The sequence below is a fragment of the Ixodes scapularis genome, unplaced genomic scaffold (genome assembly GCF_016920785.2).
Source record: "Ixodes scapularis isolate PalLabHiFi unplaced genomic scaffold, ASM1692078v2 PGA_scaffold11__112_contigs__length_91849675, whole genome shotgun sequence".
NCBI classification, from domain to species: domain Eukaryota; kingdom Metazoa; phylum Arthropoda; class Arachnida; order Ixodida; family Ixodidae; genus Ixodes; species Ixodes scapularis.
The window spans coordinates 73,952,393-73,975,694 of record NW_024609837.1 but is presented as its reverse complement, the minus strand read 5'-3'; positions in this window follow the sequence as shown (position 1 = coordinate 73,975,694).

Below are 23,302 nucleotides of genomic sequence, written 5' to 3'. Positions count from 1 at the left end.
TCGGTCGCTCCGTTGTTAGCTGAAATATACCTCAACAGTTTGGATAGAGTATTGTTTGACAGGATGAATGAGTTGTCACCTAACGTGGGCTTCATCAGAAGATTTGCATGTGATATTTTTGTTTGCACGTTTGAAGAAGGAAAATCGGAGTATTATGAAAAGCTTATTAGGTCAACGGCCCCGGAGTTGCATTTCAGAGTAGAAAAACCAGAGGAGAAGATGTTGCAGTTTTTGGACTTGCGCATTCAGGTAAAAAATGGTTTATGTTGGGAATATGGTAAGAAGTTGGCTAAACCGGTGCTCCCGAGACAAAGTTGTCACTCTAAAATTATTAAGGCGGGAGTTGCGAAATCATTAATTGGTAATGCGCTAAAAAGGTCATGTACCCATTTCATGAGTCAAGCTTTAAAAAGACAATGGGGTAGACTGGAGGACGCGGGGTATGATGAAACTTTTTTAAAACGGCAACTTTCTATTCAAATCAGAGACAAGCGGAATGAACCAACTGTTAGGAGCCGACGAGTTGCTATACCGTATTTTCACGATATTTCCCATAACATAAAAGCGTCGGCGAAAAGGTTTGGCGTAGAAACAGTGTTCACATCCGATTTTAAGTTGTGCAAGCTTACACCTTTTGAATCGAAACAGGAAGTTTGCCAGAAGGCACATCGCGAGAAGTCGGTACCGTCTGAGAATTCGGTGGTTTATGAGATTCCTTTGGAGTGTGGATTTAAATACGTAGGTCAGACGTCAAGATGTCTAAATGATAGACTGACGGAACACAAACGGAATGTGATAAACAACGCGTCCAATTCCGAGTTAGCCAGGAACCTTCTAGAGTATAATAATTGTAAAGCCAACTGGTCTGAAACGGAAGTAATTCACAAAGAACGCAATGATATGAAACGTGTAGTCCAAGAACGATTCGTATAAAAACGTCTGGCGACTGTATAAGTCAGGCGTCATTGCAGTTTGGGAACGAATGTAAACAATTCCTACGCTTGTAAAGTTTTTTTTGTTTTGTTTTGTAGTACTAGTGTTGTTTATACTTGTTCGAGAAAGTTATTCATTTGTGGTTCGTGGTAGGAGAGCAATGTCGTTCTCATTTTCGGAGATGGCCCCAGTTTCGGCTGTTAGAAGTGTATACACCAACTCATGTTTACAAACAAACCGGAGCGCCCGGAGCGGCCCTAGCGGACGCCACCGGCGCCGCGCATGCGCGATGGGGGTGTGGGCAAAAAGCTCGCCGTCGCCCATAAACAAACCATTGAAATGCGATGTTGTCGGCGTCGGTGTGAGTCCCCCTGCCCTTTTTCGCGTTCGAATTGTTGGTTCTACGTCTTCCTGGCGATGTCTGACTATCTTGAGCGGCGTAAGCGAAATTACCGAGGCTCATTACACCGCAAAACTTCACGTGAATAATGTGACATGCGGCGATTCATTCCGCGTGGACGCCGCAGATTTTACGCTAAAGCCTGATTCGCATGATGAGATTTCGCTCGGAATTTTCAGTCGCGACGCCGCTCGGGCTGCAAAAGCGTGAACCGTAGCTGAGATGGTCGACGACGATACTGAAAACCGCAAGCAGAATCGGACCAACTGAATTAGGCATAACAAGTCGGTGTTGGTCACTGGTAACAATGACCAACATCTCCTCGTATTTACTGTTTACATCCAGCCTACTTACCAACCTTCAAATTTAAGTCTTTTGAGGCCTGCACTCACTTCTTATCGCAAGTACCGCGCCAACATTTGGTCTACGGACCGGCGTCGTCTAAGAGAGCAGACGACAAGCAGAAACGTTTGAAAGAGCAGACGACAATTCGAACAATCAGGCGGCCGTTTGAACTTGAAGACGCACTGAAAGTAGTCCCGAGGTGGTCCGCACAACTTGACAGTTTTCTCGCGTTCATGTTAGAACAAAACAAATAAATCTGATGGGCACAAGTATCCGTGAATTCAACCCAAAGTGCTTCTCGCCCAAGCAATCGTTGTCCGACGGCGTCTGCTTTTCCCTTTTCAGGGCACATATCCCGATTCTCGTACGAACCGAGCACGTGAAAACTGACCTTCAAACCTTTCTCGACACTTTTGGTACGGCCCCAGTCGCGGCGTTTTGACGAGAAGTTAGGTTTTAGTCTGGTTCCTTTCAAAACAACGCAAGAATACACGTCTGGCATGGGGATTTCTGCCCACAGCCCCAGACAGGAAGTGCGACCGACGCGCCACCACCGCGCCGTGACGTCACAGAGATGAGTTCGTGTATAGCATTGTTTTTTTGGACTGAGTGACTTGTCAGAGGAAACGCACCTTTAAAGGTGAAACCCTTTCTTTGTGGTGGCGGTGGTTATGCTAGAATGCGACCCTTTGTGTGAGTGTCCCGCAGCCAAGGTCAAGGAAGATAAGAGAAGGCTTACCGAAATGACATTGTTCTCTTGTCATGTGTGTGTTTTCTTTTTTTTTTTTTTGTAGAGACGGCGTTGGAGATGGGGTATATAAAGCGTGTTCTAAATAAACTTTGCAGCTGAGTTTGAGACGTTGCCTCCTCTTTTACTACCTTCTGTTGTGTTCTCTTTCTTCATCACAGTCTCAGGTTTACAATCATGTTCCTGTTTATTCTCTCGTGCCGCCGAGCACGTATCGACGAGTAACATCGTCGTCTTTTATCTGCGGCCTGGTAGGCCGATGGACCGCCACAGCAGGCAACGGCTGCAGCGACGAAGCTTTGCTCTACATTCGAGGTATATAGTACTTCCCTTGCTTCGCTGAAAAAGCTCAATGCAGAGAATGAAGCATTCGTGAGGAACAATATAGCACTCCCATACAGTGCCTGAGCTCAAATGGTGTTCAGCGTAGCAGTCGACATATTGAGTAAGAAATAACGCAAAATGTCTTACGAGACTTTCGAGGGCCAGCTGTTGCTCAAAATACTCAAGGTCATTAAATGGAACACGTTGCAACAATAAGAACTTGAATAACATCTTCCCTTTGTTTCTAACTTGAGGACCGTAATGATAAAAATAACGCCACGAAAGTAACGGATTACTTTTTGGGGTAACGGTAAGTTACTTTCATGGAACGGTAATTGTAATTATATTAAATTACAATTTAGCCTTGAGTAATTGTAAATGTAATTCCTTACTATTTTGCAGTAACGTGTACAAGTCTGGTCATGACGAAGAGCTGGAACGGTTACGGTTTGTGCTGGCCTACCGGTTGACAGAAACCAGCATCGCCCCCATCGGCACCGAATGCACTTGGGCTGTTAATGCTCAAGTCTTTCATCCGCGGCTTGTCGCCACCTGATTCTGCTGCTCGACGATGAGGAAGCGGTGAGAGTGACCTCTGAAGTAAATGTAAATCTTCGTTCAACCAGTTATCCGGTGTCAAAGTGTGGTAGATGTCCGACGTGTACTGAGGGCGGGAACTACGAGCGTTTTGCCTTGCTTTTGTAACGGAAACCAGAGCACCTTTGCGTACTCCAAAATGACGGAAGCAATGAGTTTCAAGAGGTTGAGTACGTCACCGGGGATATAAGCTAGGCGGTGCACACTGTTTAAACGCTTGCAGTATCCACGAGTGGTACCAGGAAAGCGACGTCAACAGAGAAGGAGCTCGCGATTCAGCATAATGCAGTGCCACGCGCCCGTGAAGCTTCAAAGTTCGGGGTGGTGGCAGTATAAAAAAAAAAAAAAAAAGACGCATCAGCGCCCCACACCAATGTTCACGAATAAAGCGCGAAACACATGTACGACGAAACCGTCCGATCCGACGTGCGGACTGCCGGAATGACCTTGGGGGGAGAGGGTTTTCGTAGCATCGGAGAGCGTTGAAAACTCTCGCCTCCGACCGTCGTATTGCGCGGTCGGACGTCGGATCGGACGGTTTCGTCGTACATGTGTTTCGCGCTTAACACCGGTCACAAACTCCCAAGCCCCACCGCTCCACTCGACCGACACGACATACGACGAAAAACTGCATCAAAACGCCCCCAAAGTGAAGGCGGCTGCTCCCGTACGCGTACTGCAACTAGCGGAAGTAAAGTGTTGGGCGGCCTTCACAATAATCTATAAAAATGCTTGGCGAACAAATCATTTCCATTTATTATTGCATACACAATGACAAAATCCCAATAAGTTGTTTTTCTATCTGATTCAAGGTAGTCGGAGTGGTCATAACAACGGTCAAGCAAGAGAATAACAAAAATTTGAACTTTTTCATGACCGGTTTAAGATTTAATAATACATCGTTATTTGTCGCAACAGACCAGCTATATAGACTTTGCCTCCATCCTTTTTCTCGGCAAACAGTTCTTACACACGGCTGTCTATCGCGCCGTGTTTTGTGTCTTCACCTATAAATCTGTAACGGTCAGGGACCAAAGAGCTCACCCGCACATGTCAAGCTTATATGCGCCGCGGGGAGGGGTGAATCTCGAGTAGGGAATGTCGGGCGCAGTGTCGTTGTAGTGGTTGTGTATATCTCTATGTCGGTGCTGTATGATATGTGGTGCTCGTGTTGCCTGCAATGGAATGTAGGGTTGCTGTCTACTCTTGATGGTTTGCAGCGTGCAAACAGACGCGTTTTGTTTTCATAGGTGGCTACAAATCTCACTAGGTGGCGCAAGCTATTGCCCGATTCCAAATATTTTGCTAGAGTTATTTATCCACTTAAGTTTGGCATCCGTTTGTCTGTCTAGCAGTTGCGTTGTAACTGCCCAACGTCGCTACGCCTAGGTGGCGTGAGTCGTCGCCCGATTTCAATATTTCGCTTCCTCGAGTCATTTATCTATTCTAAAAAGTTCGGCATCTGTTAATATGTTTAGCAGTACCGTCGTAGCTACCAACGCCGCCGGCGCATGTACGTACCTTTGCACGTAGCTACGTGCGCCGCTCGCAGACTCTTTATTGTGTATAAAAAAGGTATCGACCGAGAACAAGCGCGTCCTGTGTGCTCTCAATTCGGCGCAAAGGCTCGCGGCTTGCTGGGCTCGTCTCTCGCCACTTCTCGGCTGCTGGCCGCCATGTTTTATGAGCAGCAAGCTGAGCCGTGTTTCGCGGAAGGTAAACACTGTGTATAGTGGTAAGTTTACACGTCACCTCGTGTGTAGGCGAATAACACACATGGCTTCATGTGAAACGAACACGTTTTGACGTGTCCACTGTGGGACAACGGCTTACACGTCAAGACGTGTTATTTTTGCTAACAGTGTACACCTCACCTACACCGATTACACTTGCGTAGTTCACACAGCTCTTCTACAAAAAAGGTGGTAAACCCTTAAAATAACACCCTGCACACACTTCTGGTGTGTACACATTTGTTACCATACAACGTCGAAGGGTGGACCGTAGCGCCAGAATATGGAGCACACCAAAAATAAATATTAAGGAAACTTCACATACTGAAAGTACGAACGTTTTCTACGCTTATAACACTGGCACAAAAATGCTGAGTGACAGAGCTGTGCACGAATTCGCTGCGTCGGATATACTGCACAGCAGAGCAACAGAGCAGGCTGATAAGGCGTTCTACGAGCCAGCTAGCAAAGATGGCAGCGGAACAGCGGACAGGAGGCGATTGTGGAAAGGTTTTTATTATACGGAACGCACGTTCGTCCGCCTTTTGCGCAGGGGGTCCCGCTGACGTCCGAACGCCGAGCTCTGATACAGTCTGATAAGAAGGACAGTTGGTGCACCTCAGAGAGGCCAGTATTGATGCCTGCCCACTATCCGTCCAATAGAAGCCAAACAGAGCTCGGCGTTTCGACGTCACCCCAACCCCTGCTCCAGAAGCAGACGCAAGAAGCAGAAGAGCCAATCTGCTACAATCTCATTGTCGCCCCTCAGCCAATGAGATTGCAGCATTGGGAAACGAGAACGCAGAAGAGCCAATCGGGAAGCGTGGAGCTTGAATTGACGTAATAAGCCACGCCCCGCGTTTCTCAAGCTGTCAGGGGCTCTAGACCAACTATAGTCTCTGATGTCACGCCGCTGCGGTGCCGCTGCTGTCACCACTGCGCATGCGCGAATGCTTCACCTGAGGCGAATCTGGATTGTGCGCACGCGCATTTCCCATACGCGGTGTGGGGAAACGCTAACTTGTTCATAAACAGTGTGCTGCTCGATAGCAAACATGTCGGTAGTAAGAAGTCTGCTCAGGGCACACTGTTTGCAAGTCCCGTGTATTTGGCGAATATTTGGGGTGAAAAACACGCTATTTACACAAATTATCATAAATTTACACGATGAGTAGCGGATAATTCGTTCAGAAATCATGCGAGGTTGTAAAAAACGTATTTTGGTTCGGTCATACACGCATAACCGTGTAGCCGACCTCGATAACACGCATCGCCCCCGGCGACGACCGCGGCATTGCCGGCTATCGAAGCACCGGAATGCTTGGGGACACACTTAGAGAGGACCGTCGAGACAAATGCCGCGGAAAGAAACATGTTTCGGATACAGATATGCACCAAAAGCAATTGCGCCATGTCGCAGGACGTTGGCGAAACCCGCGCTTACCGTGCTCGCCGCCATCTTCTGGTCGATGGCAATGCGGCTCCCCTCATGTCGCCCATGTTTGTATTTAGTTTAGGGGTCCTGATAACAGTTTCTTAGACACCACAAATAAAGTCATGGGTCTAATTATTCGTTCCAAACAGTTTAAATTGATATAAAAAGCGTGTCCTCGATGTGAACACGTGACATTGCAGTTGGTTTCGTTTTGGCTTCAACCTTCAACTGCTTCAACTGCAAGCGATCTGGCCACGGCGCAAGCGCAACGCCGATGTACGCTGGAAGCAAGCGCCGGTTGGCTTTCGTTGTTTTTGTTTGACCGGAGAAAATCTGGCAAGTACGCATGGCGCCGCTACTGTTTTGGTTTGACGGGACGCGAGAAGGTTCGCATAGAGTTTCGGAGTTTGCGAGCGCATAGTGAAGACGTGACCGGAGAAGTGCCCCTGTGATGTTCCTGGAAGACGGAAAGTAGCATTCGTAATCGTCGTGTGTTCTTTGAAAGCGAAGGGAGTCACAGAATCCACGAGTTCGCAACCACAAGCCAAGGTTCACGACAGCGCGGCGTTGACTTCGGCAATCTCGTTCTGTTTGGTGCAACCCGGCGATGCGAAAAAGAGCTGAAACATTCGTCGTGTGTGGTGCGGTGCTTTGTATTCCGGGTCTGTTTGAACCACGCTTTCAACACGGAGCGCAAATTGTTTGTTGCGTGGTGGAAGTTCAACAGGTACAGTCCCGTCGTCGTCAGCTGATCAGGTCCAGTTGGTCCGGGAGGACGCAGCGAGCGTTTTTAAAAGTAAATCTTCCTTCGTTCCGTTTCAAACTGTGGAAGTATCCCGACACATACCGTGAGTAAAAAGCAGCGGGCGTTTTCAACAAGATTACGTTGTTTTAATTGAATAATGGACTCCGGATTGTTGTCTTAAATCTGCCGTTTTTTATGCTTCGTGTTGGACTGCGTTTGCATAGCGACGCACACTGCTCGAGTAGATGATTCGGTCCCGCAACGAGTTTGTTGCGCCAATCATGCGGGGGGAATAAATTAAGGCAAGGTTTCCTACCTGCCCACAGATGCATGTACTGAGACCATTTTTTATTTTGTGAACGTAGTGCTCTTTCTTTATTTTGGGAAGAGGCGTTGGTGCATTTATTATGGTACAATCACTTGAGACTTGAGAAATTGGAGAGCGAGCAAGCTTCCCCAACTTTGTCTCTTTCTCTCTGGCACTGCCCTGTTTCAGTTTGAGTAGGCATATCTACTAGCAGGTACAAACTGCTCTAAAGCAGGTAAAAAGCGGGAAGCTTAGGACGGTGCGGACTCCGTGTTTCGCGCTTTTCGCAAGGTGACAGGGTAAATGCTTTTGTGAGATATGCGGAATATGCAAGCGATTTTGTTATGCCCGTCGTTTGCGTCTCTCCAGCAAAACGAATAAGATGATCTACTACAAAGGCGCAATCACAAGCGTAGATTTAAGATAGCAGTGCGTTTGCTTCGGTGATAGGTGTAGTTGCATTTTACCCTGCTCTCTGCAACACCGTGTCATGACGAAGAGCTGGAATGGTCACGGTTTGTGCTGGTCTCCCGGTTGACAGAAACCCGCGTCGCCCGCATCGGCACCGAGTGCGCTTGGGCTGTTGATGCTCAAGCCTTTCATCCGCGGCTTGTCGCCAGCTCATCCTGCTGCTCAACGGTGAGGAAGCGGCCAGAGTAACCTCGGAAGTGAATGTAAATCCTCGTTCATTCAGTTATCCGGTGTCAAAGTGTGGAAGATGTCCAACGTGTACTGAGGGCGGGAACTACAAGCGTTTTGCCTTGCTTTTATAACTGGAACCAGACCAACGAGATAACTGCCTTGCGTACTCTAAAATGACGGAAGCAATAGGTTTCAACAGGTCGAGTACGTCACCGGGGATGTAGGCGAGACGGTGCACACAGTTTAAACGCTTGCAGTATCCACGAGTGGTACCAGGAAAGCGACGTCAACAGAGAAGGAGCTCGCGATTCAGCATAGTGCACTGCTACGGGCCCGTGTATCTTCAAAGTTCGGGGTGGTGGCAGTATAAAAAAAAGACGCATCAGCGCCCCACACCAGTGTTCACGAATAACACCGGTCACAAACTCCCAAGCCCCACCGCTCTTCTCGACACCGACACGACATACGACAACAAACTGCATCAAAACGCCCCAAAAGTGAAGGCGTCTGCTCCCGTACTGCAACTGCTGCAACTAGCGGAAGTGAAGTGTTGGGCGGATGTCCGGATGTCCTTCACAAAAATAGAAAAAAATGCTTTGCGCAAAGATCATTTTCTTTTATTATTGTATACGTAATGACAAAATCCCAATAATTTGTTTTCCTATCTGATTCAAGCTAGTCGGAATGCTCATAACACTGGTCAAGCAAGAAAATAACAAAACTTGAACCTTTTCATGACCGGTTTAAGATTTATTGTTAACATATCGTTATTTATATCGTTATTTATTGCAACGGACTAACATTATATATTTTGCCTCCATACTTTTTAAATGCAAACAGTTCTAACACGCGGCTGTCCATTGGGCCGTGTTTTGTGTATTTTTCTATAAATCTGTAATGGTCAGCGACCAAAGAGCTCACCCGCACATGTCAAGCTTATATGCGCCGCGGGGAGAAATGGATATCGAGTAGGAAGTGTCGGGCGTAGTGTCGGTCGTTGTGTTTGTGTACATGTCGGTGCTGTGTGGTGTGTTGCCTGCGTTGAATGTATGGTTGCTGTGTAGTCGTGGTCGTTCGCAGTGTTAACAGACCCGTATTTTTTTTTTTAAACAGGCTGCTAGAAATCTCGATAGGTGGCGCAAGTTACCGCCCGATTCTAAATAGTTTGCTCAAGTTATTTATCCATGTAAGTTCGGCATTCGTTTTTTTTTTTTTTTTTTTTTTTTTTTTTGTCTAGCGGCTTGTTGAAGCTACTGACGCCGCCGACCGCCGACAACGCAAGTTATTTATCCATGTAAGTTCGGCATTCGTTTTTTTTTTTTTTTTTTTTTTTTGTCTAGCGGCTTGTTGAAGCTACTGACGCCGCCGACCGCCGACAACGCACGTACGTACCTCTGCAAGTAGCTACGTCCGCCGCTTGGAGACTTTACTGTGTATAAAAGACATCGAATGAGAACTAACGCGCCCTGTGTGCTTTCAATTCGGCTGAAAGGCGCGCGGCTCGCTGGGCTCGTCTCTCGCCTGTTCTCGGCCGCTGGCCGCCATGTCTCATAATTGGAACACGCTCAAAACGGTTTTCCGGAAGGCAGACACGTTGTAGCGTGTTAAGTTTACACAGCACCTCATGTGTAGACGAAAAACACCGATGGCCTCGTGTAGAACGAACACGTTTCGACGTGTCCGCTATGGGACAACGGTTTACACGTCTGGGCGTGTTATTTTTGCTAACAGTGCAGAGAACCGTTTCATCCAAGCGCACGCATATGGTCGTACTTACATACACGCACGCCTAGGCAGAGACACGCGCGAATGCATCGGTATGCCCACGCCTTTGTGTGCACACGCACATACACGCGTGCACGTGTGCACACGCACCAACATTTTAAAATATGTTGGAGAGTGAAAGAACACCAGGAACACACGATGGTAGCGTTCTCTGCGCGTACAGCTCAATGTGTCTTTGCCGGCTCGGCCTTCGCGTTGGCGAGTGTTCAATTTGTCAACAACGCAAATGTAGAAGTGAAGTGCTCAACAAAATAACGAGAAAGTATAATGTGGGTTTTAGGAATCAGTAGTGTGGGAGGAAAATTATATGCGGATAAACAACTGTGTGCGCGGGTGACGATATTTAATTACAGTCGATGTATATATGCAATAATCTACTAAACAGGGCTTAAAGCTTAAATTCGGACACTGAGTACTTCGTCAATAATCAACTCGGATGCCTAAATTCAAACAAAGTGGCAGTAAAGTAGAACAAAATTTGTTTCTTCCGGCAAACTACAGTTCTCGTTTGGCCGGTGAAGTTTTAGGAACACAAGGCACGCCGTCAAACATTGTGCAAATATAGATTTATTATGATAATTTTTTTGCTTCATGTTTGTTCGTTTAAAAATGGCCAGGACGCAATTTGCAAACATGAGACACTGAAGGTGATAAAAGGAACAATCAGAGAAATACACGAACAGAAGTCGCCCCTGGAAGACGTACCGTCGAACATCAAGCTAATTGTTTTGTCTTCTATTTTTTATTAAAACTGAGCAAAACTAACTTATTCCAGATTTTATTCGGGCGTGCCGAAATCAGCTTCGAATCTAAATATCAATGATACCGTGAACTTAAATAAAATATCTAATATGTAATTTACGCGGACGATACTAGTTTACTATTTGCAGGTAATAACTGTAATGAACTAATAAACAGCACAAATGAAACTCATAAAGACCTTGTTAAGTGGTGTAACTGTAATTTTCTAAAGATCAATGAAAATAAAACAAAAGCGGTTTTATTTCATCCAAAAAAACAAGAACGTTACTTTTACTTGTGATATCTTTTTAAATTCGACTAAAATTGAAGTCCTTACTAGCTTTAAGACTCTTGGTGTTGTATTCACGGATCAAATGCGATGGGACGATCATGTTAATTATATTTTGCTTAAACTATTGCGTGTTGTTGGCTTGATGTATCGACACCGCTATCTTTTGCCAAGAAGTGTAAAACTTTTAATTCAAAACTCCTTATTTTTCTCTCATATAAATTACTGCCACCAAGTTTGGGGTAATAGGACAAGTACAAACTTAAATAAAATACTTCTGTTGCAGAAAAAAATACTCAGAAACATTTCCAATGTCCCATACGACCACCCTAGTGAACCCTTATTTAAAAGTTTAAAATTGAATAATGTTAATAGTATATATAAATATCGTTTGTGTCTGCGTTATAAATATGAAGTACAAAACAAATCATGTTAATCTGATTGACATGGCTTCTCTTGCTCCAAAAGTACCAACTTACACCACTCGAAGTTTGCAAAGCTGGAAGTTACCCAATATTAGAACGACATATGTTGAGCAAATGCTATCTTATGCGCTTCCAAGCCCACTTAATTTTCTTAGCTCCGAAAATATTGATCTCATTAGGTCATCGAGAAAAGATATTCGAGAGTTTTTTTCAAGTGTGTTTTTTTAGTAGTCCTTTCCAGAGCTTTGCGATGTATAATACTTTGTGTTTTCTGTGTATATATCTAAGTGTACACATGTATGCCATTTTCATGTTACTACGAAAACCGTTAATGTTGCCGCCCGATTACTTTTTGAATGTCATTGTGCCTTGTTTATTTTTTTCATGTGCCACTGCTGTTTGTGTGAGAGGGGTGCCGGGGACTCGTCAAGCTGCATGATGCAGCTTTTTTCCTCGGTCTCCCTTTATAATTTGTTTGATGGAAAAATAAACATTATTATTATTATTATTATTACTATTATTATTATTATTAATATTATTATTATCATTGGGAGGCACACGGCTTAAAGCAAAGCAAAAGTATGCGAAATTAACCATATGCAATTTCAAAAGAATTCTATAAGTGATGCTAGATAACAGAAAGTATAAAACTGAGAGAGGACGAAACACAGACGAGTAAATTCTTTCTATAAGTGAATTTTTGGGCGTCTGTTCGGGGTTACTTCTTTAGAGAAAGGCTACAGATACGGAATTTTTTGGACATGGAGTGAATCGGACCTGACATTGAACTATTCACTGCACTATTCGCGTTTCTCCAATATCGTACGTGTATTTCCTTTTCATTTAATTTTCGTAGTGGCCGCCAGGTCACGCAAAATATTTAGCTACACACGTGGGTAAATTTGATAGATTCCCGCTTCTCTCCTTCACGTTCTTTCCGCCAGATGTCATTACTTCGACTTGAGCTGCAAGTAACTCCTTGTCAAAATTATACATTGTTGGGGTTTAAAACAAAATGTGGACGTAGCATCATAGGTGCCATCAGAGGAAGACGATTCCCGCAATGGTGAAAGTGCGGACTTCAAAGCCGCCCAATTCATTACTCAACCCGCCTTTAAAAAGAACAGTGTGCTATACCTTATGTATTTTTCGACCTAGATGAAATACGTCAGAATGAAACCTGAAAATAAAAAAAATAAAAAAATAAGCGCATCAGTTTACATTCACGTTTTATCAAAAAAAGCAACTAGTTATTTGTCACGCTGCAGTTGAATCAGTGGTTTAAACCCCTATATTGAGAAAATGATAAATGTATCAGACATTTATTTATAATGATTTAGTCTGTGAGGAAGGTTTTGTAACAACAGAACCACCTGGCAGCCGTAAAAAAGGATAAAGCAAAATACGACATACACAGTTTGTCGCAGTGTGAATAGTGACAAGCTGAGTGTTCTTCACATTTTGGTGTGGAGCGATGACGCACATCTGCCGCTCAAAGCAGCCGTGCAATCATTGGTTGAGAAAGGTGTGTAATACAACACGAACGAGTCGGTTTAGACACGACTCGTTTCCCAACCAACTCTTCAAAGTAATCTTTGTTTCTGGCACAAAAGCAAAAAAAAAAAACAAAAAAACTCATGGATTCCTTACCAACCACCTTGAGGGCGACCACTTGCCTCTTCGGGGGATCTGAGTTGAGCAGGCACTCGTAGAGTCCCGCATCCTTCAGCTGTGCGTCTGTCATTTGCAGCGCCCAGCTGTTCGAGTACTGTACGTGGACGGTGCTGAAGCGCTCGTCCCAGGTGTAGCGAATCAGCCCCGCAGTCAGCAGGTGGAAGTCGCGTAGCCGAATCCACGAGACCTGCACATGCGCACCTGACGTCATTGATGAAGAAACTCCCAGTCATCGACATGTATGTAAAAAAGGAAAAGAGAGACCTCAATCGAACAACGTTTGTCCGAAAAATATAACTTCGTAAGAAACGTTTTCAGTTAATTGCCATCCACGAAATTGTTTGCCACCGCCTTTCATAAACTACTGGGTAAATTGTGCTTTGCTCATCCTCCAAAAGGTTAGTATCAATAGAACTTCTTTTTTTTTCTTTAAATTAAACTAAAAGTGAAATCATCGTGTTTGTTTGTTGTTGTTTTTTCGGTTCGAAAAGTGATCGGGGGCACATGCTAAATTTTAAAAACACCAGTTATCTGGCCAACCCAAAAATTATTAGAAATTTTTGAAACTTTTCGATGGTAAAATGATGAGACGATTTCTGCTAATATATATGGTCGGAAATGGTGTCTGCTATAAGAAATGTGACTCATTTTATGCACGAAATATAAACTAAGTACCCGTATAATTTAAATAAAATAAAGAAAAGCTCTGAAATCTTTGCGTCTTGTTCTGACCCCTAGCGTCCTTTTTGGGCGAAGAATGGGCATTCAAAGACGCGCAGTTTATTTGTCCTGAAAAAAAGAAACAAAGATAAATTTCCTCCTAGACACCCCACCGCGTATGTGCAATATAAAGTGACGGTGCATTTCACTTTCTTGGGTTGTAAAAAAGGTCGGCATTTCTTCTCAATCCTCAGAGCCAGATTTGAGCGGGGAAACTGAAATTACGGCGGTGAACGTACTATTTCTTTTGTAGTGATGAAATACTGCAGATCGTTTGGCACTGCCGACACTGTCTATGTACCATCGTGTTCGGATGAAATGCGAACAGTGACGGAACTTTGAGCCCATTACCGGCGCAGCTTTCAAGCTTGGGTTGTGCTTGGCGAGGTTCAAACACGTCGGCGTAAGACGCACAACCTCGCAGCGCCCTACTCCGAAGCGCAAACACTGAAGAGGACGACGCAGCTTTCTCAAATTTCAGTCGAAACGGTGAACGGTGGGCACCATAATTTGCCGCTTATGCTGGCGCCCCCAGTGAATCCTTCCAAACTACACAATATTTCGTCTCATCCTACGATGGATTAAGGGCTGAAGCTAGGGACGGCCAGATTCAATCATGACCTACTTATAATTTGCGTGGTATTGTGCTTTGATGCACATATCAGGGCTTGTGTCTCAGATCACTGATGCGAATGGGCTGAAAGCGGTTCGAATCGAATAGCAGTGAGTGACTAAACAATGTTATATTGCAAAAAAGCCACGACGTACATGTTGTTTGCAGTGTCGAAGCTATAGAAATGATGCGGCGTTTTGGGGTTCGGAGCATTATTCGTCCACCCCTAATCAATGCAGGCATGTTATAGTTTAGCGTGGAACGTGATTAAACCTGGCGGCCCGTGGCTTCGGCCTTCAGTCCATCGTAGGATAAGACAACGTATATTGTTTTAGAGTGCAGCTCTCAGGCGCCCGTTTCCGGCTTGAGCGGCGTCACCGTCGCCGTCGGCGTAACCAAGGTCACCCCAAGGTCGCGTGACCCCCCAAGGTCACCCCAAGGTCACGTGACCCCCAGTTCACGTGACCCCTGCCAAGGTCGCCCCAAGGTCATGTGACCCCCAAGGTCACGTGACCCCTCCCAAGGTCACGTGACCCCCCGAGGTCACGTGACCCTCCCAAGGTCAGCTCAAGGTCATGTGACCCCCAAGATGACACCCACGTGACCCCCAGGTCACGTGACCCCCAGGTCACGTGACCCCTCAAGGTCACATGACCCCCCAGGTTATGTGGCCCCCTCCTCGAGGTCACATGACCCCATCCCCCCGAGGTCACGTGACCCCCCCGGAGCATATTCAAGAATGAAGGGAGGAGGAGGACAAGGAGGGGTCTACCCTCCCCTCAGTTCACTTCCTTCCTCCTCCTCAAGAGCTGCGCTCCAATTCGGCGTTACAGGGAGTTGTAAACGGCTTTCACTTTTTGATTGCAGGTGGTTCATTAATATAAAAACGAAAATTGAATTGGCGATCGTTCGCTCGCGGCTTTGCCCTTCTCTCGATCGAAGAATGCCCCTCGCTTAATCATCATATGTTCGGGATAAGTTTCGCTTACAAACTCAACTGCGTATATTGGGAAACGTCAGCCAATACCCCGTTCACATGTGCCACATATGAACGGGACACACCTTTGACGTATGTCCCATTTACAATCGCGGGCGAATCATACCTGCGCTTTCGGGCCTCGAGCACATGCCAAGCGCGGAGTGCATGTATATATACATAGTTTTTTTTTTTAGTATTCTTACACATTTGTTTAAAAAAGACCGTGAAAGCTACACTAATGCGGTTTGTGCAGGTGGGTTTTACGGCCAGGCGGACATTGTGCAGGAGGCTAATCTTTGCGACAAGACGGCTCAATAATTAAAATTTATTAATTAACTTTTTAATTAGTGAAAATCGACATATAGTTCTAAGCAGGAACTTTCTGAGCATCATCGAAAACCATTAAATCAACTCTTTCTAGAAGGATATAACGCCGGGGCAGCATTTTACGACGTTCTGTAGAAACGCTTCTTTTGGACGCGTTTCTAGATTTCGGTTTCTTATCGGAGCGCATTTTGCGCCCGCGGTCCTGCTCCCTGGTGGTCGCGGCGCAAAGCCACCCCCTCGCCTCCCTTGTAGAATGGACGGAAGTAGGGCGCACGTCTGTTGCGCGCCTTAGCCACCGGGGAGCAGGACTGCGGGCGTGGTGATGCGCTCCGATAAGAATCCGAAGTCTAAAAATGCGTCCAAATGGAGCGATTTTACAGAGCGACGTAAAAGGCTGCCCCGGCGTTATATCCTTCCAAAAATAGTTGATTTGGTGGTTTTTTGATGATGCTCTACAAGTTTCTTATTGAAACCATATGTCTATTTGCATTAATTAAAAAGTTAATTAACGAATTTAGTAATAGGCCGACTTATCGAAAAGATTGGCCACCCACATAATGTTCGCCTCGCCGTATAACCCACCTGCACAGACCGCATTAGTACTGTTTTCTCGGTCTTTTTTAAACAAATGTGAAAGAATAAAAAAATACCCTGCATATATATCTGTATACATGTATCTTCATGAGCGGATTGGTCCAAAGTGCGCATGCGTTGTGTCGTTAAATAGCGAGTAGGAAAGCGGCGGAATGATGCAGACGTTGGCAGACGACCCGGTTCCCACGTCCTTGCAGCTCGTATTGAAAGCGCGACCTATAGACCAGTGTCCCCGCCAATTCCAGGGCGCCGCCATGTTTATCTACGCTCGCGTCACCACGCGGAAAGAACTGGCAGGCAGGGAGGGGGGCTCCGTTGGCGGCGTTGCTTTGGGTAGCTGGATGCGACAGGCTGTCCGAATGCACCGACACATCGTGAAAGATGTCTTCACCAGAAGCCTCTGCGGCCCGTTCTTCAACAGGCAAGATGTCGTGAACATTCGAGAACCCATCTCGATCAAGCAAAATGAGAGAGAACCTTTCTTGTCTTAGATGTTCTCGGTGTCTGCTGACCCTTGACATCCGCGTTTCAGTCCGGGTTCATTGCGTAGTAAATATTTCGCTACCGCTTTCTTGACGCTTTCAAATGCTTGATTGTTGGCTTCTTGTATACGATATTACATTCGTGGCACGTTTGAGACCGATTTTCGCGATCTGCTTGTCTTTCTGCGGCAGCGCGGCTCTGCCGAGCCGAAATAAGTGGGAGGCGTTCACTTGATCGAACGCCGTTTTAGCGAATGAAAACGAGACCACGACGTTTCATCGAATGACTAGCGAATGGGTCTAGTTACATAGACAGCTCGGATTAGCTTTCTTTTGTAATGTGGCGCCTTGTCTGCCGCTGCGAAGCGGCGTAAACGAGGGCTCCGAGTATGTTAGCACGCGTCGCCCTACACACACACAAACACACACTGCCAGCGTCTGGGTTCGAAATTATTAATCGCCAGTTCTAAAAGATGGTACTTACTTGAAGTGGGAGCTGGAATTCTACGAGGTACCACTGTACCAGGAGACACTTACGATCGGGCAACGAAGCACGGTGCCTGTGGGGGCGGAGTCTAGGAACGCTACTGATTAATATTGTGACAGGCGATCAGTTATGATAGCAGACGAAACTTCGACTCGTTTGTTCAGAAGTTCGCGGTGATATTTTATTAGCCCTCGTTACAGCACACCAAGGATCTTAGGCAGTGAAATTCACATCACGCAGGCTCGTCCGTCGTAGTCAAATGAGCGCAGTCGACGATGAGGTGTAATGAGCTACTAAGCTTCACAAGGAAAATGCGCGTGAGAAAGAGTTTTGAGGAAGTCCAAAACACCGATCCAGCAGACGCACGTACGTACGCTTACTCCGGACTTCATGAACCTGACGGCGCAAGATCAAAGAGCACCGCCGCCATCGCCACCCGGTTTTCTCTGCACTTTGCGCGACGACGGCACTGCAACGGAGGGCACTCGCCTCGGCGTTAACAATCCGCGAAATAGATTAATTTCCCACTCTTGAAGCCATTCCAAATGATAAATGAAAATACCTCGGCGTTGCTGAACATCTGACGACACAACCAACACAGCTGTGCCGCTGGCTGCGTGAGCCTGACACAACTGTGCCGAGCGCCTGCTTGGCACCGTTGTTGCTCGTGAAGGCCTGCTTATTTGTAGTTGAGACGATGATCCCACATCTTTCGTGGTGCTTGCAAAACTTCGAAGGGCAGGGGAACCTTCTCACGAGGACGTTGAAGACACTCAACACCGGAGCCACCAAAGCAATCGCACAAACCGTCGCCATGTTTGCTTCTTCTTCGTCACTCGCGGCGCGGTCAACTCATCGCGAGATGTTTTCTGGCTCGGCTAGATGAAAACCAACAGCGGCAAAGTGGCGTATGGACACACGGCTCTCACATTACGGGCACTATACTCACATACCGCGGTAAACAGGACCGATGCCGGCGAAACGGCAGTCGGCACACCAGCGAAGAAGCCCTCAACGGGAACCGGCGGCGCAGGCCGACGCAGCCCCCCTCCCCGTGAGCGTCTGGGTTCGAGATTATTGTTCGCTTTTGCTCCTTGCGGTCGAGGCTAAAAAGAGCACTTCCGGACAAAGGTCTATACACAACGTGATACCGATCCACTCTGGAACTCTGCAATCTAGGCGCACTCGAGCTGCGAACAGCAGACGACACGGATGTCCGAACTGGCACACGCGCATTCGAGCGTCCGGATTATCTCCCGGAATGCGCGTCTCTTCCATACCGAATTGAAAACAGGATGAGAAGTGGCATTTGGCTACATACTTTTGCCGTTCCTTTATTATCTGCTGTGACAGACGAACAGGTCTATCAATCATTTGAAGAATGGTCATCGAGATCGATGGCTAATTGGCGCGAGCTACCGCCTAATATAAAAGTTATATTCAATCTAACGCACCTATCGATTGATTTGCCACGGCCCATTTGCTCCATTTTGTTATGTCTGGCTTTCCGCGTTATGGCACCGGAGTTGCCCGCTGGCACCGAAAACGGCGGCGCTGCGATCGCATCTAACTCAATGCTGCAGCGCCTTTCGTGTTGCCACCCTCTTTACCACGATAGTAGGGAAAAGGTAGATTTGATTTCATACTTCTCATTAGAAATGCATTTTTAACGGCAATTGTGAGACAGAAATGAAAAATAAAAGGAGGAAATATAACAAGGTACGTCATGTTTGTCGCCTGCCGCTATGTTACCTGAAAATACAGAACTTGAATTTATGGTTCAGATGGCTTAGACTCAAACACTGCTAAGAAATAAGTAAATATCTTTGCCCTTTTTTTACAGCGGAGCTTTTAGGGGCTAGTGTCCCCAGTTTTGTGTCCGTGGAAACATTAATCTCGACAAAATCCTCTGGACACCTACAGCCATCTATGAGCGAAGGCTGCACACAGAACAGCTCCGCTGCTCTTCCTTCTTCACCAGAGTGGGAAGGCTGAAGTTTTTTTCCTCATTTCCAGACCACAATTTCATCATTTTAAAAGCCCACTTCTTTCTTTAATTACATTTGAAAGTTCTATTTTTAACACGGCAATCCGTCCTGAAATGTGCTTGCGCAAGGCGGGCACAGAAGAGGTCTGCAGTAGCTTGCAATAAATTAGCAAGTTGGCCGCTGTTCAAACAAACATTGAGATAGTTTCCATTTACAGGCGCCTCCTCTGCAACATAGGCAAAAAAGGCCATTTGTCTCTTGAAGATCCTAACAAAAAAACAAGACCATGACAGTGTTGTCTGCTTCCGCGAGACAGGTTGATGTCTCTTTCAAATCTCCCTAGTAACTTCCGCGGAGACGAACAGAAGCAATTTTCAAAGTAAAACAATAAGACGTCCTTAATACAACAACACAAACAATAAGTAAAAAGTTAAGAGGCAGTACAGCACAAGAAAGCTGTACAAAAAGGCCAGGAAGAATCGAACAAAAGTTTCACAAGAACTCGCGTACTTAAGAAAACGTGCTTTCTACCCTAATTACAAGTGATATTCCGAATGGGCGTGCTCTAAACAAGAAGAACATAGGTAACTGTATTACACTGCGCGTGATTTTTCATTTTAGCAAACATTAGTCAGAAAAACACTTAGGTGTAAAGGGATGAAGGTACTTCAGTGGTTCTATTTCTTACGAAAGACTCACAGAACAAAACTGAAAGAAACAATTAGCCGGCTCTCTTCTGAAACGGAAATAGAAACAAAACCAAATGAACCGGTTTATTTAATTTAAAAGCATAACAAAACAAATTTAAAAATGTAGCGTTCTATTTTAGAGGCACAATGTAGCCTTGGCTGATGGAGAAAAAAAAATGAAAAATAAATTACGGCTGTCAGTTTCGAAAGTCCCGTTCACACAGCGAGGTTTGTTTTGCGTTCCGACGGGCACACACGAGAGGCATGCATCCTCCAACTTTTGTGCCTTGAAAGCGAGGTATTTTTCACAAAAAAAAAAAGAACAAAAAAGGGCACCTATTACATTTTTAGCACACAAAAATCCAGTCAAATTAGTCTGATATATAACATTTTTTTCAAAAATGCCGATTCAAATGTTTTTGGCGTTACGAGGACTCTAACGTAAACCAGGCGACGAAGCCAATCCTCGCATCATATTGCTTCATTGGCCGCCATACGTGGGAGCTCACAAAATCTCTGCCCCACGTGTGCTTTACACAAGAAAATATTATTCATGTCTCACAAATTTGATGAACGTGAATAGAAGTTTAACGCGGGATGACAGCACTACAATGCATTATAATTACGGTGCGAAAGACAAAACACCGGCTCATTTACTAAAGAAAACAAAAAAAAATACACAGTACACAAAAAGGAGAACAAAAAAAAACAATGTATTAAATTAGGTACAATCTTGTTTTGAAAATTAGTTTTTTTGTTGATTTTTTTAATATAGAGTAGACCGGTCCATAGTTTTTCCTTCTGCTCGCTACCATTTTTGTTTGTAAGGTTGTGAAATGCGTTTTGCGCATGTGTGGCAGCTCTTTTTTGAGGAATATCTGTAATATCATAAAACGTCCACACCTTAATCACTTGTCATTTTCCCGTCGTGGTGATAAGCGCAGAAATATTAGCAAAGCCCTTCCGTCTTCATCTGAACTACAACCATCAATCCTACACTGCGTGAAAGGTTGGCAGGTACCGTCGCAGTTTTAAACCGTCGCTACCGTTCTAAAAAAGAAAAAAAAAACAGACAACAAGGGACGAAATAGAACTTGGTCACAACAAAAGAAGACGCCCGCGCACGTACAAGCACATCAACTGAAACGCATATAAGCGTAGGCGTGAGCAAACACGCACGCATCCAAAAGAACCAAGGAAATATAATACTTCCCGCGCTGCTCCTTTTTGTTGTCTTTTTTAGCATATACGTTTCGCCACAGAAGGTCACATCGAAAATAATCTGTGTAATCGAGTCAATAAATTGTGCGCAACAAAGAAGTGGGCTAGCGGGGACGTGTGTGGACGTGTAATGTCACCCACGCCTGCGCTTCGGCTCGTCGCAGCTAGAAGACTCGTTTCCGTCGCACTGCAGCGCAAGCCTACGCACAAGATTCATGCTTAATAAGCGAGCCGGCGGTGGCCACTTCGAAACGCAACGTAGCGTTTTCGATCGGCTCTTGTAAACCGGGAATAACACCCAGGCGCCGCGTTAGTTCCACACGTGTAGGCACTTTTCACCCTTCCCGTAAAGAATTAACTAGTATAATTACTCGGCTAATTCCGACGATCGTCTCATAAAATCAATATGTATCCTCACTCGCTCGCTCTTCATTTCCCGAAGCAGAAAATGAACACTTAAAGACATGACTCCGTGGACGAAAGGGGGAATGGCGTACGAGCTTGTTAATTAACGCACCCAAGCTCGCACCTTGTGCAACGAAGGTTTCCGCAACAGTATTTAAGGATCGTGTATTACATCCCCACTGCTGCCCGTTTCGGTCTATATCGGGAAGCCACCCGCACGCTAGCCTCCAAAGCTGTCCCGGGCCTCCGCTTCTCTACTGCTTAGACTTCGCACTGGTTGTGCCTTCAGTGCAAAAGCCCTTCATCGTATGGACCCAACAATTAACCAAAACTGTCCATCCTGTGATGTTCCCGAGGACCAAGACCATCTCCTCTCGACATGCCCCACTCTGGACAAAAGAAAATCGTTTCTCCACGGTCTGTGGCAAGCAGGTGTAACAAGTGCTACAACACAGGATACTCTTCTTCCCCCAGGGTCTGTAAGCGATGTCTCGAGAACATTCGATAGACTCCTCAAGTTCTTGGAGGACACCAGTTTATTTGACCGCCTCTAACCATAGTCTCTGACATACACTGGGCGATGGCAACACATCAACCAGACGGTCGCGAGATCAAGTACCAACCGTTCCTCCTTATTTAATTTTTTTTTGCTCTCTCCTTGATCTATTTTTTATGAAATTCTTTTGTCTCCATTTATTTCTCTTATTTATTTTTTTTTGCTAACCATTTTTCTCCCTTTTCTGTTTTCAACTCTTTTCTGACCTCTCCTTTCAACCCCTTCTCTTCCCCGGAACTAACTCGCTTCCATCAAACGAGTGGACAACATGCTCCGGCTTTCTCCTACCCCCACCACCTACAACTACCAGAAATAAACTCTGAAAGCACAGAATCATAGGTATGACCAACGTGACTGAAACTAGGTAGAAACGCGGACCAGACTGTGTCTCTGGAGTGTCTTTTGCATGGTGTGTTAACAGCGGGATCGCCACGATACAAACTCCAACGGGCATAACAAAAGCGCAAGGTGATGATGCAAACCCAGTGCTTGCTTAGTTTAGCCGATTGTGGCAGACGCACAAGTGGAGAAACGCCGTGGCGGCATATTGCTAGGCGTTATTTCGTTCACTCCATTGGCCCGTAGCATCGGCTGTCCTTGAAAGTGAAACAGAGGTTAGAAGCCGTTGTAGGCATAAAAAGAAAAAGCCCTTCGAATTCTTCGTTCCTATGGACCTTTTAGACAATGGCGCTGCCATCTTAAAATATCGTCACTTCCAGTATAGGGGAAAACATTGTTTTGCCATCTCCTCGACAATTTAATTTATTCGGGATATAAGTGTAACCGTTACGCATTTTGTTTTGTCTCCCCTTTATTTCTTATTGTTTTACTATTGCCAGGTTGATATGTTGTATTATTTTTCCGTCGTCCATATCGGACTGCCTGGGAACGAGAGTAAGCGAAAAAAAGGACTATACGCCTTTCCAGCGCTTATCACCCGGGCGAAAAGTGCTGACTCACTGGGCTGTGAACGCATGCGCGGCATCTCGTATTTCGCGGAAGAGTGCTACTGCGGATGCTCAGAACGCGGTTTACAGCCCATTAGAGAAAGACGCCAGAACCCAGAAGGCTATCATTGGAAAGGTCTATGCTCTATTTCACTGGTTTAGCCGGTGATA